Source organism: Artemia franciscana, chromosome 20 (genome assembly GCF_032884065.1).
Source record: "Artemia franciscana chromosome 20, ASM3288406v1, whole genome shotgun sequence".
Classification (NCBI taxonomy): domain Eukaryota; kingdom Metazoa; phylum Arthropoda; class Branchiopoda; order Anostraca; family Artemiidae; genus Artemia; species Artemia franciscana.
Genome location: NC_088882.1, coordinates 3,163,223 through 3,175,319, shown reverse-complemented (window position 1 = coordinate 3,175,319; position 12,097 = coordinate 3,163,223). Strand labels below are relative to the sequence as shown.

At 31.3% G+C, this 12,097-nt stretch overlaps 1 long non-coding RNA gene across 1 annotated transcript; it reads right to left on the bottom strand.

The window, feature by feature from the left end:
- Positions 1-1,009: 1,009 nt before the first annotated feature.
- On the bottom strand, positions 1,010-10,633 carry LOC136040289 (uncharacterized). The gene is made up of 2 exons (XR_010620682.1): positions 8,855-10,633; positions 1,010-3,605 (listed from the first exon to the last, which is right to left on the bottom strand). It is a non-coding gene; the product is annotated as an uncharacterized LOC136040289 (long non-coding RNA).
- Positions 10,634-12,097: the final 1,464 nt, after the last annotated feature.

Below are 12,097 nucleotides of genomic sequence, written 5' to 3'. Positions count from 1 at the left end.
AAACAATCCGTATTCATATCTATACCGCATTTTTTCTAACGATTGCCCTTGAGCTTTGTTGATGGTGATTGCTAATCGAACATTCCCTGTGTCCCCGTCGTCATTTGTATATCCCCCTGAGCCCCGTCCCCGTTGTAGTTGTGTCCCTGTGTCCCGATCGTCATTTGTGTCCCGGTATCCCAGTCTGTAATTTCTCTTTGAGTGTCCCGGTCGTCATTTATATAGATATATAGATACAGTTTCATTTCAGTTTTTTTTTCTTTTTTAGTTTTTTTCTTAGTTTTTTTCTTTTTAATTTTTCTTTTTTAAGTTTCTTCTTTTTATTGATTTGTTTTCTTCAATTTGTCAATGTTCATTCTAACATTGACACTTGGAAAAATCTTTACGTGCCAAGCAAGCTAAAGCTCCAAAAATTTATAATAAACCTTAAAATTTGGGTATCTGTTTTAAGGTTTTCGAATTACCTTAATCTTTTGTCAAAATATTTTGAAATATTTGTGCAATTCCCAGTTTTTTTAGTTTTTTCTTTTTTTAGTTGGATAGCTTTTTTTAGTTTTTTTTCTTTTTAGTTTTTACCTTTTTATTTTTTCGACGTAGTTAACTTCGAAGACCACACTGCCTTTCCATGACGAAAGTAAAACAGTTCAAAATAGGGATGATACCTTTTTATTGACAGTGAAATATAAAATTATTTAACTGGATATTTCGAACACATATACAGTGTTCATCATCAGCAGTAAAACAGAGTTTTACTGCTGATGATGAACACTGTAGGCTATATGTGTTCAAAATATCCAGGTAAATAATTTTATATTTCACTGTCAATAAAAAGGTATCATCCCTATTTTGAACTGTTTTATTTTTTATTTTTTATTTTTTACATTTTTTTCTTTTTAAGTTTTTTTTTTAATTTTTTTTTTAGTTTTTTCTTTTTAGTTTTTTAAGTTGTTTTCTTTTTATTTTTTTTTAGTTTTTTACCATTTTTCTTTTTTCAGTTTTCTTTTTCTTCTTTATTTTTCAGACGTCATATGCAAACTCTCAATGCAAAAATACATACAACTTATTTTTGTATATAGATAAGATATAATCTGGCGTAACAGACATAGTGTAACAGACATAAAAGACAGACAACTTATTTTTATATATATAGATTTTTACATATATAGAAACAGTTTCTTCTTTAGTTTTTTTTCTTTTTTAATTTTTTCTTTTTTTTAGTTTCTTCTTTTTATTGATTTGTTTTCTTCAATTTGTCAATATTCATTCTAACATTGACACTTGGAAAAATCTTTACGTGCCAAGCATGCTAAAGCTCCAACAATTTATATTAAACCTCAAATTTGGGGTATCTGTTTTAAGGTTTTCGAATTACTTTAATCTATTGTCAAAATATATTGAAATATTTGTGCAATTCCCAGTTTTTTTTAGTTTTTTTCTTTTTTTTAGTTTTTTAGCTTTTTTAGTTTTTTTTTAGTTTTTTATCTTTTTTATTTTTTACATTTTTTCTTTTTAGGTTTTTCTTTTTTTAATTTTTTAAATTTTTATTTTTTTTTAAGTTTTTTCTTTTTAGTTTTTTTTTAGTTTTTTACCATTTTTCTTTTTTCGAATTACTTTAATCTATTGTCAAAATATTTCGAAATATTTATGCAATTTCCAGTTTTTACATTCTAGTTTGTTTTCTTTTATATATATAGAAGATATAATCTGGCGTAACGGACAGACAACTTATTTTTATATATATAGATATATATATATATATATATATATATATATATATATATATATATATATATATATATATATATATACTAGCTGTTGGGGTGGCGCTTCGCGCCACCCCAACACCTAGTTGGTGGGGGCGCTTCGCGCCCCCCCCAAGCCCCCCCCGCGCGCGTAAGTCGTTACGCGCCATAATAGTTACGCGCCATTGTAGTTGTGTCCCTATGTCCCACCTGTGAATATAGATAGATATATATATATATGGTTTTAACTACGTAAAACTTGCGAATATACAACATTCTTTGCTGTCCCATTGTCTTTGCATATAAATAGATTGTCAGGTTTACCGACTCTTGAACATGCAACATATAATGGTCCATGGGAAAACAATCTGTATTCAGATCTATACCTCATGATTCTAATGATTGCCCTTGAGCTTTGTTGATGGTGATTGCTAATCGACCATTCCCTGTCCCGGTGTCCCGGTCGTCATTTACATCCCCCTGTTTCCTCCGGTGTCCCCGTTGTAGTTGTGTCCCTGTGTCCCGGTCGTCATTTATATTCCCTGTGTCCCGGTCGTCATTTGTATCCCGGTGTCCCGGTCTGTATATACATTCGTTTTTTAGTTTTGTTTTTCTCCTTTATTTTTTTCCTTTTTTTTTCTTTTTTAGCTTATTTAGATTTTTAGATTTTTTAGTTTTTTTATTAGTTTTTAGTTTTTTTTTCTTTTTAGTTTTTTTGTCCCGGTCGTCATTTATATCCCCCTGTTTCCCCCGGTGTCCCCGTTGTAGTTGTGTCCCTGTGTCCCGGTCGTCATTTATATTCCCTCTGTCCCGGTCGTCATTTGTATCCCGGTGTACCGGTCTGTATATACATTCGTTTTTTAGTTTTGTTTTTCTCCTTTATTTTTTTCCTTTTTTTTTCTTTTTTAGTTTATTTAGATTTTTAGATTTTTTAGTTTTTTTATTAGTTTTTAGTTTTTTTTTCTTTTTAGTTTTTTTGTAGTTTTTACCTTCTTTTTAGTTTTGTTAATTTTTTGTTTTACTTATGTCCTGGTCGTCATTTATACTCCCTATGTCCCGGTGCTTTGTTGATTGCTAATCGAACATTCCTTTTGTCCTGGTCGCTTTCTCTTTGAGTGTCGTCATTTATTTTTTTCTTTTTTAGTTCTTTTAGTTTTTACCTTTTTTAGTTTTTTTTAGTTTTTTAGATGAAAATTTTTTTTAGTTTTTTCCTTTTTTTCTTTTTAGTTTTTTATTGGTTTTTACCTTTATGTTAGCTTATTTTTCAGTTTTTTCCTTTTTTTATTAGTTTTTAGTTTTTTTGTAGTTTTTGCCTTTTTTTAGTTTTTTCAGTTTTTTTTTAGTTTTTTATTGGTTTTTACCTTTATTTTAGCTTATTTTTCAGTTTTTTCCTTTTTTTTATTTTTTTTTAGTTTTTAGTTTTTTTAGTTTTTTACCTTTTTTTAGTTTTTTTAGTTTTTTTAGTTTTTTAGCTTTTTTATTTTTTTTATTAGTTTTTATTTTTTTTTGTAGTTTTTGCCTTTTTTTTAGTTTTTTTAGTTTTTTAGCTTTTTTATTAGTTTTTAGTTTTTTTTGTAGTTTTTGCCTTTTTTTAGTTTGACAACTTATTTTTATATATATAGATAGTTTTTTTTTTTTACTTATGTCCTGGTCGTCATTTATACTCCCTGTGTCCCGGTGCTTTGTTGATTGCTAATCGAACATTCCTTTTGTCCTGGTCGCTTTCTCTTTGAGTGTCGTCATTTATTAGTTTTTTCCTTTTTTTTTAGTTTTTTATTGGTTTTTACCTTTATTTTAGCTTATTTTTCATTTTTTTCCTTTTTTTTAGTTTTTTTTTATTTTTTATTTTTTTTAGTTTTTTACCTTTTTTTAGTTTTTTTAGTTTTTTTAGTTTTTTAGCTTTTTTACTTTTTTTTATTAGTTTTTAGTTTTTTTTTGTAGTTTTTGCCTTTTTTTAGTTTTTTCAGTTTTTTTTTAGTTTTTTATTGGTTTTTACCTTTATAGTTTTTTTAGTTTTTTAGCTTTTTTATTTTTTTTATTAGTTTTTAGTTTTTTTTGTAGTTTTTGCCTTTTTTAGTTTTTTCAGTTTTGACGTCACCTGATCCAGTTTTTTCAGGTGACGTCACCTGACACATCCATCCACACATCCACACACAGACAGACAACTTATTTTTATATATATAGATATATATATATATATAGCAAGAAAGTAAATGCAAGATTACGACAACAGCCATAACAAAATCAGCATATGCTCAGGGAGGCAATGCTAGTGACAACCTAGTAAGATATGATCCTGTCGCCGACCAAGAAGCAAAAAAAGCTTGTAACGTTCAAAAATAGTGTCCGTTTGGAGCACAGAGTACACCATTTGGGTACACCGCCTTGTCTGAAAAACAATAAAATTGTCCATTACGATTATACCAACATAAGAAGTAATTGCAAAATTATGAAGATAGCTATTATTAAATTAGTATTATTTTGCATAAGAGTCTATTGCATATAATGACAATTAGGGATTAAATAAGTTTCAATAATATCATGGTTTTATGAGATCACCAAGAAGTAACTTTTCCAAAAGTGTTTGTGATAAATTGTCCTGTCAAACAATAAACATTTTGCATTTTCATACTTTTAATGCTGTGGGACACGTTCATCTCTTACTAGATAGCGACTATGATATCATAGAAACAGAAAAATTGAAATAATTCACCGTATAATACAATCCTGCAGCTTTTACTCGCATAATATAAAAATGCAAAAGTATTTGGCTACACTTGGCCTACAGAAAAAAGGTATTTTTTTTTTTTTGTTAAGAATGTAGTTTTTCCAAAAAGATTTTGAAAAACTAAAGAGTATATACATTTGACTAAGGACCAAATTTGACAATGAGCTTGCAGTAGTAAATCTATTACAATCATGACAAAATCTATTGAACATGGTGATGGTCAACCTTATTATGAAGATAGAATAAGCCTTTCAATAGCAATTGGATTCCCGATGTTTTTTATTATTTATGATATTTCTTATATTTTATTATTTATCTATGTACCTGCAATGCAGCAATTTAAACAAGCCTATTCCTTGTATAGGTTATTCCTTGTTCTTTTAAATTTGCTTGGTGGGTTGTATTTTGTTTTAATTTGTTCTGCTGTGGTTTCAGTTTGCATCAAATTTTCTGGAAGGCAGCTGTTTCCAACCCCCTCAACTACCTCTCTCTCCAACGAACATAACCCTGCTAAAATGAACACAAAATCTGTTGAACTTGGCGATTACGAAGATGCAAGCATTTCAAGCCTTAAAGTAAGACATTCTTACTTTCGTTTTTTCCTTCCTCCTTTCTGTTTTTTTCTTTTTTTTCTTTATGTTCCATTATATATGTGTGTACCTGCAATGCACCAATTTAAAGTAGCCTCTTATTTGTTTGTGTTTTTCTCACATCTTGTATATATTATCTATGTGATTCTGCTTTGTTGTGTCGTTTGTGTCGTTTGTGCTATTTTATTTTATAGTTTGAGGAAGTTTTTCTTTGTGGTTTGGACTTTCGTCAAAAGTGATAGATGGCAGCGGCCCCTAATCCCCTCAACTACGTCTCTTTCCATTGAACAAGTGTAATTGAAACGGTGAGACAGTGATTTGCTTGAAATAGTCCAAAGAATATACAACAATGCATCTAAGGTGGGCAGCACATTAATATTGCTTGCGGGAGATTTCAGGCAAACATTACCTATAATACCTAGATCAACTCCTGCAGACGAAATGAATGCTTGCCTGAAAAATTCTAATTTATGGGCACACGTAAAAATATTAAAATTAACTACAAATATGCGTGTCCGATTGCAAAACAATGACTCTGGTCAAACATTTTCAGATCAATTGCTGGCAATAGGAAACGGAAAGCTCCCAGTAGACTCAATTTCAGGACGTATTCAACTACCTGCTGATTTCTGTAATTTAGTGACGTCCAAAAATGAATTGAAAAAGTATTTCCGAATATTCTAAGCAATTATAAAAATAATAAATGGCTAAGTGAAAGAGCGATTCTTGCACCCAAAAATATAGACGTCCACGAAATCAACAATATTGTTTTGACCAAGATTTGAGACCAGGCAGTCCTTTACAAGTCAGTCGACACAGTTTTGGAACCAAATGAAGCGGTTAATTATCCATCTGAATTTTTAAATTCCGTGGATCTTTCAGGGTTTCCACCACACGTGCTACAACTAAAAATAGGCGTACCAATAATACTTTTAAGAAATATCAACCCACCAAAGCTTTGCGATGGCACGTGACTTGCCGTAAAAAAAACAATGGAAAACCTAATAGAGGCCATAATCTTGACAGGGCCTTTTGAGGGTGAGGCTGTTCTTATTCCTCGCATTCCCATGATTCCAACGGATCTGCCTTTTCAATTTAAAAGATTGCAATTCCCAATTCGATTAGCATTTGCAATCACCATTAACAAAGCTCAAGGTCAATCATTAGAAAAATGTGGTATAGATCTTAATACTGATTGTTTTTCCCATGCACAATTGTACGTTGCATGTTAGAGGATCGGTAAACCTGACAATCTATTTATATGCAGCAACAATTGGACAGCGAAGAATGTTGTATATTCGCAAGTTTTACGCAGTCAATTTGTATTGTATCTATCTATCTATCTATCTATATAAAAACAAGTTGTGTGTATGCATCTTTGTTTGTTTGTAAAAAGAGCGTTTGCATATGACGTCATTATAAGTACATAAGGCTTTGTATATGCACAGACAATGGGAAAGCCAAGAATGTTGTATATTCGCAAGTTTTACGTATTTCCAAACACATATATAAATCTAACTATATTCATAGGTGGGACACAGGGACACAACTACAATGGCGCTTAACTAATGTGGCGCGTAACGACTTACAAGCGCGGGGGGGCTTAGGGGGGGGGGGTGAGAAGCGCCCCCACCAACTAGGTGTTGGGATGGCGCGAAAATAGTATATATATATATATATATATATATATATATATATATATATATATATATATATATATATATATATATATATATATATATATATATATATATATATATATATATATATATATATATATATATATATATATATATATATATATATATATATATATATATATATATATATATACTAGCTGTTGGGGTGGCGCTTCGCGCCACCCTAACACCTAGTTGGTGGGGCGCTTCGTGCCCCCCCAAGCCCCCCCGCGCGCTTAAGTCGTTACGCGCCATATTAGTTACGCGCCATTGTAGTTGTGTTCCTGTGTCCCACCTGTGAATATAGATAGATATAAATATATGTTTTTAAATACGTAAAACATGCGAATATACAACATTCTTCGCTGTCCCGTTGTCTGTGCATATAAATAGATTGTCAGGTTTACTGACTCTTGAACATGCAACATATAATTGTCCATGGGAAAAACAATCCGTATTCAGATCTATACCTCATTATTCTAATGATGTGTCCCTGTGTCCCGGTCGTCATTTATATTCCCTGTGTCCCGGTCGTCATTTGTGTCCCGGTGTCCCAGTTTGTAATTTCTCTTTGAGTGTCACGGTTGTCATTTATATTCCCTGTGTCCCGGTGTCCCGGTCGTCATTTGTGTCCCGGTCGTCATTTATATTTCCCGCCTGTGCCCCCGGCGTCCCCGTTGTAGTTGTGTCCCTGTGTCCCGGCCGTCATTTATATTCCCTGTGTCCCGGTCGTGATTTGTGTCCGGGTGTCCCAGTCTGTAATTTCTCTTTGAGGTTTTTGGCATACACTCTTTGAGCAGCTTCATCGGCTGTTGCCATTGTAGGTTCTTCAGTCATTTTACAATTAAACATTTTTTCGTGAACAAATGTCTTAAATACCGTTAATGACGTCACCGTCATAGCAAAAATGACGACAACTAACTTCATGACGTCAGTCGACACAGAAACATGACGTCACCTGACACAAAGACAGACAGACAACTTATTTATATATATATACTAGCTGTTGGGGTGGCGCTTCGCGCCACCCCAACACCTAGTTGGTGGGGGCGCTTCGCGCCCCCCCCCCCCAAGCCCCCCCGCGCGCGTAAGTCGTTACGCGCCATATTAGTTACGCGCCATTGTAGTTGTGTCCCTATGTCCCACCTGTGAATATAGATATATATATATATATATATATATATATATATATATATATATATATATATATATATATATATATATATATATATATATATATATATATATATTGCGAATATACAACATTCTTTGCTGTCCCATTGTCTGTGCATATAAATAGATTTTCAGGTTTACCGACTCTTGAACATGCAACATATAATGGTCCATGGAAAACAATCCGTATTCAGATCTATACCTCATGATTCTAATGATTGCCCTTGAGCTTTGTTGATGGTGATTGCTAATCGACCATTCCCTGAGTCGCCATCGTCATTTATATATCCCCCTGTGCACCCCGGCGTCCCCTTTGTAGTTATGTCCCTGTGTCCCGGTCGTCATTTATATTCCCTGTGTCCCGGTCGTCATTTGTGTCCCGGTGTTCCAGTCTGTGATTTCTCTTTGAGTGTCCCGGGCGTCATTTATATTCCTTGTGTCCCGGTCGTCATTTATATCCCCCTGTGCCCCCCGGCGTCCCCATTGTAGTTGTGTCCCTGTGTCCCGGTCGTCATTTATATTCCCTGTGTCCCGGTCGTCATTTGTATCCCGGTGTCCCGGTCTGTATATACATTCGTTTTTTAGTTTTGTTTTTCTCCTTTATTTTTTTCCTTTTTTGTTTTTTTTCTTTTTTAGTTTATTTAGATTTTTAGATTTTTTAGTTTTTTTATTAGTTTTTAGTTTTTTTGTAGTTTTTACCATTTTTTTAGTTTTTTTATTTTTTTTTTTTTTTACTTATGTCCTGGTCGTCATTTATACTCCCTGTGTCCCGGTCGTCATTTGTGTCTCGGTGCTTTGTTGATTGCTAATTTATATTATATTTATATTTATATTTTTTATATTTATTAATATTTTTTTAGTTTTCTTTTTCTCTTATTTATCAGTTTTTTCCTTTTTTTTAGTTTTTTCTTTTTTAGTTTTTAGTTTTTTTTTGTTTTTTACCTTTTTTTAGTTTTTTTTAGTTTTTTTAGTTTTTTAGCTTTTTTAGTTTTTTTATTAGTTTTTAGTTTTTTTATTAGTTTTTAGTTTTTTTTTTAGTTTTTGCCTTTTTTTAGTTTTTTCAGTTTTTTTTAGTTTTTAGTTTTTTACCTTTTTTTAGTTTTTTTTAGTTTTTTAGCTTTTTTAGTTTTTTTTCTTTTTAGTTTTTTTTTGTAGTTTTTACCTTTTTTAGTTTTTTTTCTTCTTTTGTTTTTCGTCACTCGACAGACAGACAGACAGACATAACCCACAAACAACTTATTTTTATATATATTTATTCATATTTTTTTAGTTTTCTTTTTCTCTTTTATTTTTCAGTTTTTTCCTTTTTTTTAGTTTTTTTCTTTTTTAGTTTTTAGTTTTTTTTAGTTTTTTACCTTTTTTTAGTTTTTTTTAGTTTTTTTAGTTTTTTAGCTTTTTTAGTTTTTTTATTAGTTTTTATTTTTTTTGTAGTTTTTGCCTTTTTTTATTTTTTTCAGTTTTTTTTTAGTTATTAGATTTTTACCTTTTTTTAGTTTTTTTTTAGTTTTTTAGCTTTTTTAGTTTTTTTTCTTTTTAATTTTTTTTTGTAGTTTTTACCTTTTTTAGTTTTTTTCTTCTTTTGTATTAGTGTGAAATAATTCAGACGTCATATACGGACAAACATGACGTCACCTGATCCACGATCCACAGATCCACAGACAACTTATTTTTATATATATAGATATAGATAGTTTCTGTTTCAGTTTTTCTTTTTTTTTTAGTTTTGCAGCTTTTTTAGTTTTTTTAGCTTTTTTTCTTTTTAGTTTTTTACATTTTTATGGCACTTGGTATTAACCAAGTGACATATAGCAATCGCAAATTCTGTCGGTCTGTCGGTCAATGTTCATTCTAACATCGATAGTTGGAAAAATCTTCACGTGCCAAGTATACTAAAGCTCAACAATTTATAATAAACCTCAAATTTTAAGTATCTGTTTTAAGGTTTTCGAATTACTTTAATCTATTGTCAAAATATTTTAAAATATTTATGCAATTCCCAGTTTTTACATTTTTAGTTTCAGTTTTCTTTTTCTTCTTTATTTTTCAGACGTAAATACACATCGCCGAACCTTTGTTTTTTTAAGTAAAATCTGGTAGGCATTGATAACCTTATCCAAGTCAAAATCCCAAACCCAATCATCATCGCTATCATTTTCAGTTTTGATACGTTTTGACTCTCGCTGTCCAGGTTGATCTTCTTCTAATTGAGCGGTTTTGCGTTCTTTAGCCGCAAGCCTTTTGGCATTAACTCTCTGAGCAGGTTCCTCGGCTGTTTCTTCTGTTGTAGGATTTGGTAACATTCTATCTTTTTCAATGTTTTTCAATTTGTCAGTGTTCATTCTAACATTGACTGTTAGAAAAAATTTTACGTGCCAAGCATGCTAACACTCAACAATTTATAATAAACCTCAAAATTATAAATATCTGTTATAAGGTTTTCGAATTAATTTAATCTATTGTCAAAATATATAGAAATATTTATGCAATTCCCAGTTTCTACATTTTTAGTTTCAGTTTGCTTTTCAGTTCAGTTTCATTTTTATATATAGATAAGATATAATCTGGCGTAACGGACAGACAACTTATTTTTATATATATATAGATATATACTAGCTGTTGGGGTGGCGCTTCGCGCCACCCCAACACCTAGTTGTTGGGGGCGCTTCGCGCCCCCCCCCAAGCCCCCCCGCGCGCGTAAGTCGTTACGCGCCATATTAGTTACGCGCCATTGTAGTTCTGTCCCTATGTCCCACCTGTGAATATATATATATATATATATATATATATATATATATATAATATATATATATATATATATATATATATATATATATATATATATATATATATATATGTATATATATATATATATATATATATATATATATATATATATATAATATATAAATATATATATATATATATATATATATATATATATATATATTTATATATATATGTATATATATATATATATATATATATATATATATATATATATATATATATATATATATATATATATATATATATATATATATATATATATATATATATATATATATATATATATATATATATATATATATGTTTCTAACTAAGTAAAACTTGCGAATATACAACATTCTTTGCTGTCCCATTGTCTGTGCATATAAATAGATTGTTAGGTTTCCGTATTCAGATCTATACCTCATGATTCTAATGATTGCCCTTGAGCTTTGTTGATGGTGATTGCTAATCGACCATTCCCTGTGTCGCTGTCGTCATTTATATATCCCCTTGTGCCCCCGGCGTCCCCTTTGTAGTTGTGTCCCTGTGTCCCGGTCGTCATTTATATTCCCTGTTTCCCGGTCGTCATTTGTGTCCCAGTGTCCCAGTCTGTGATTTCTCTTTGAGTGTCCCGGGCGTCATTTATATTCCTTGTGTCCCGGTGTCCCGGTCGTCATTTATATCCCCATGTGCCCCCCGGCGTCCCCGTTGTAGTTGTGTCCCTGTGTCCCGGTCGTCAATTATATTCCCTGTGTCTCGGTCGTCATTTGTATCCCGGTGTTCCGGTCTGTATATACATTCGTTTTTTTAGTTTTGTTTTTCTCCTTTATTTTTCATTTTTTTTTCCTTTTTTATTTTTTTCTTTTTTATTAGTTTTTAGTTTTTTTTTCTTTTTAGTTTTTTTTGTAGTTTTTACCTTTTTTTTAGTTTTTTTAGTTTTTTTTACTTATGTCCTGGTCGTCATTTATGCTCCCTGTGTCCCGGTCGTGATTTGTGTCCCGGTGCTTTGTTGATGGTGATTGCTAATCTAACATTCCTTTTGTCCCGGTCGCTTTCTCTTTCAGTGTCGTAATTTATATTCCCTATGTGCCGGTGTCCCTGTCGTCATTTGTGTCCCGATGTTCCGGTCTGTAATTTCGTCAGTTGAAAACATGACGTCAGTCAACACAGAAACATGACGTCACCTGATCCACAGACAGACAGACAGACAACTTATTTTTATATAGATATATATATATATATATATATATATATATATATATATATATATATATATATATCTATATATATAAAAATAAGTTGTCTGTCTGTGGATCTGTGGATCAGGTGACGTCACGTTTCTGTGTCGGCTGATGTCATGAAATTAGTTTTCAGGTGACGTCATGTTTCTGTGTCGGCTGACGTCATGAAATTAGT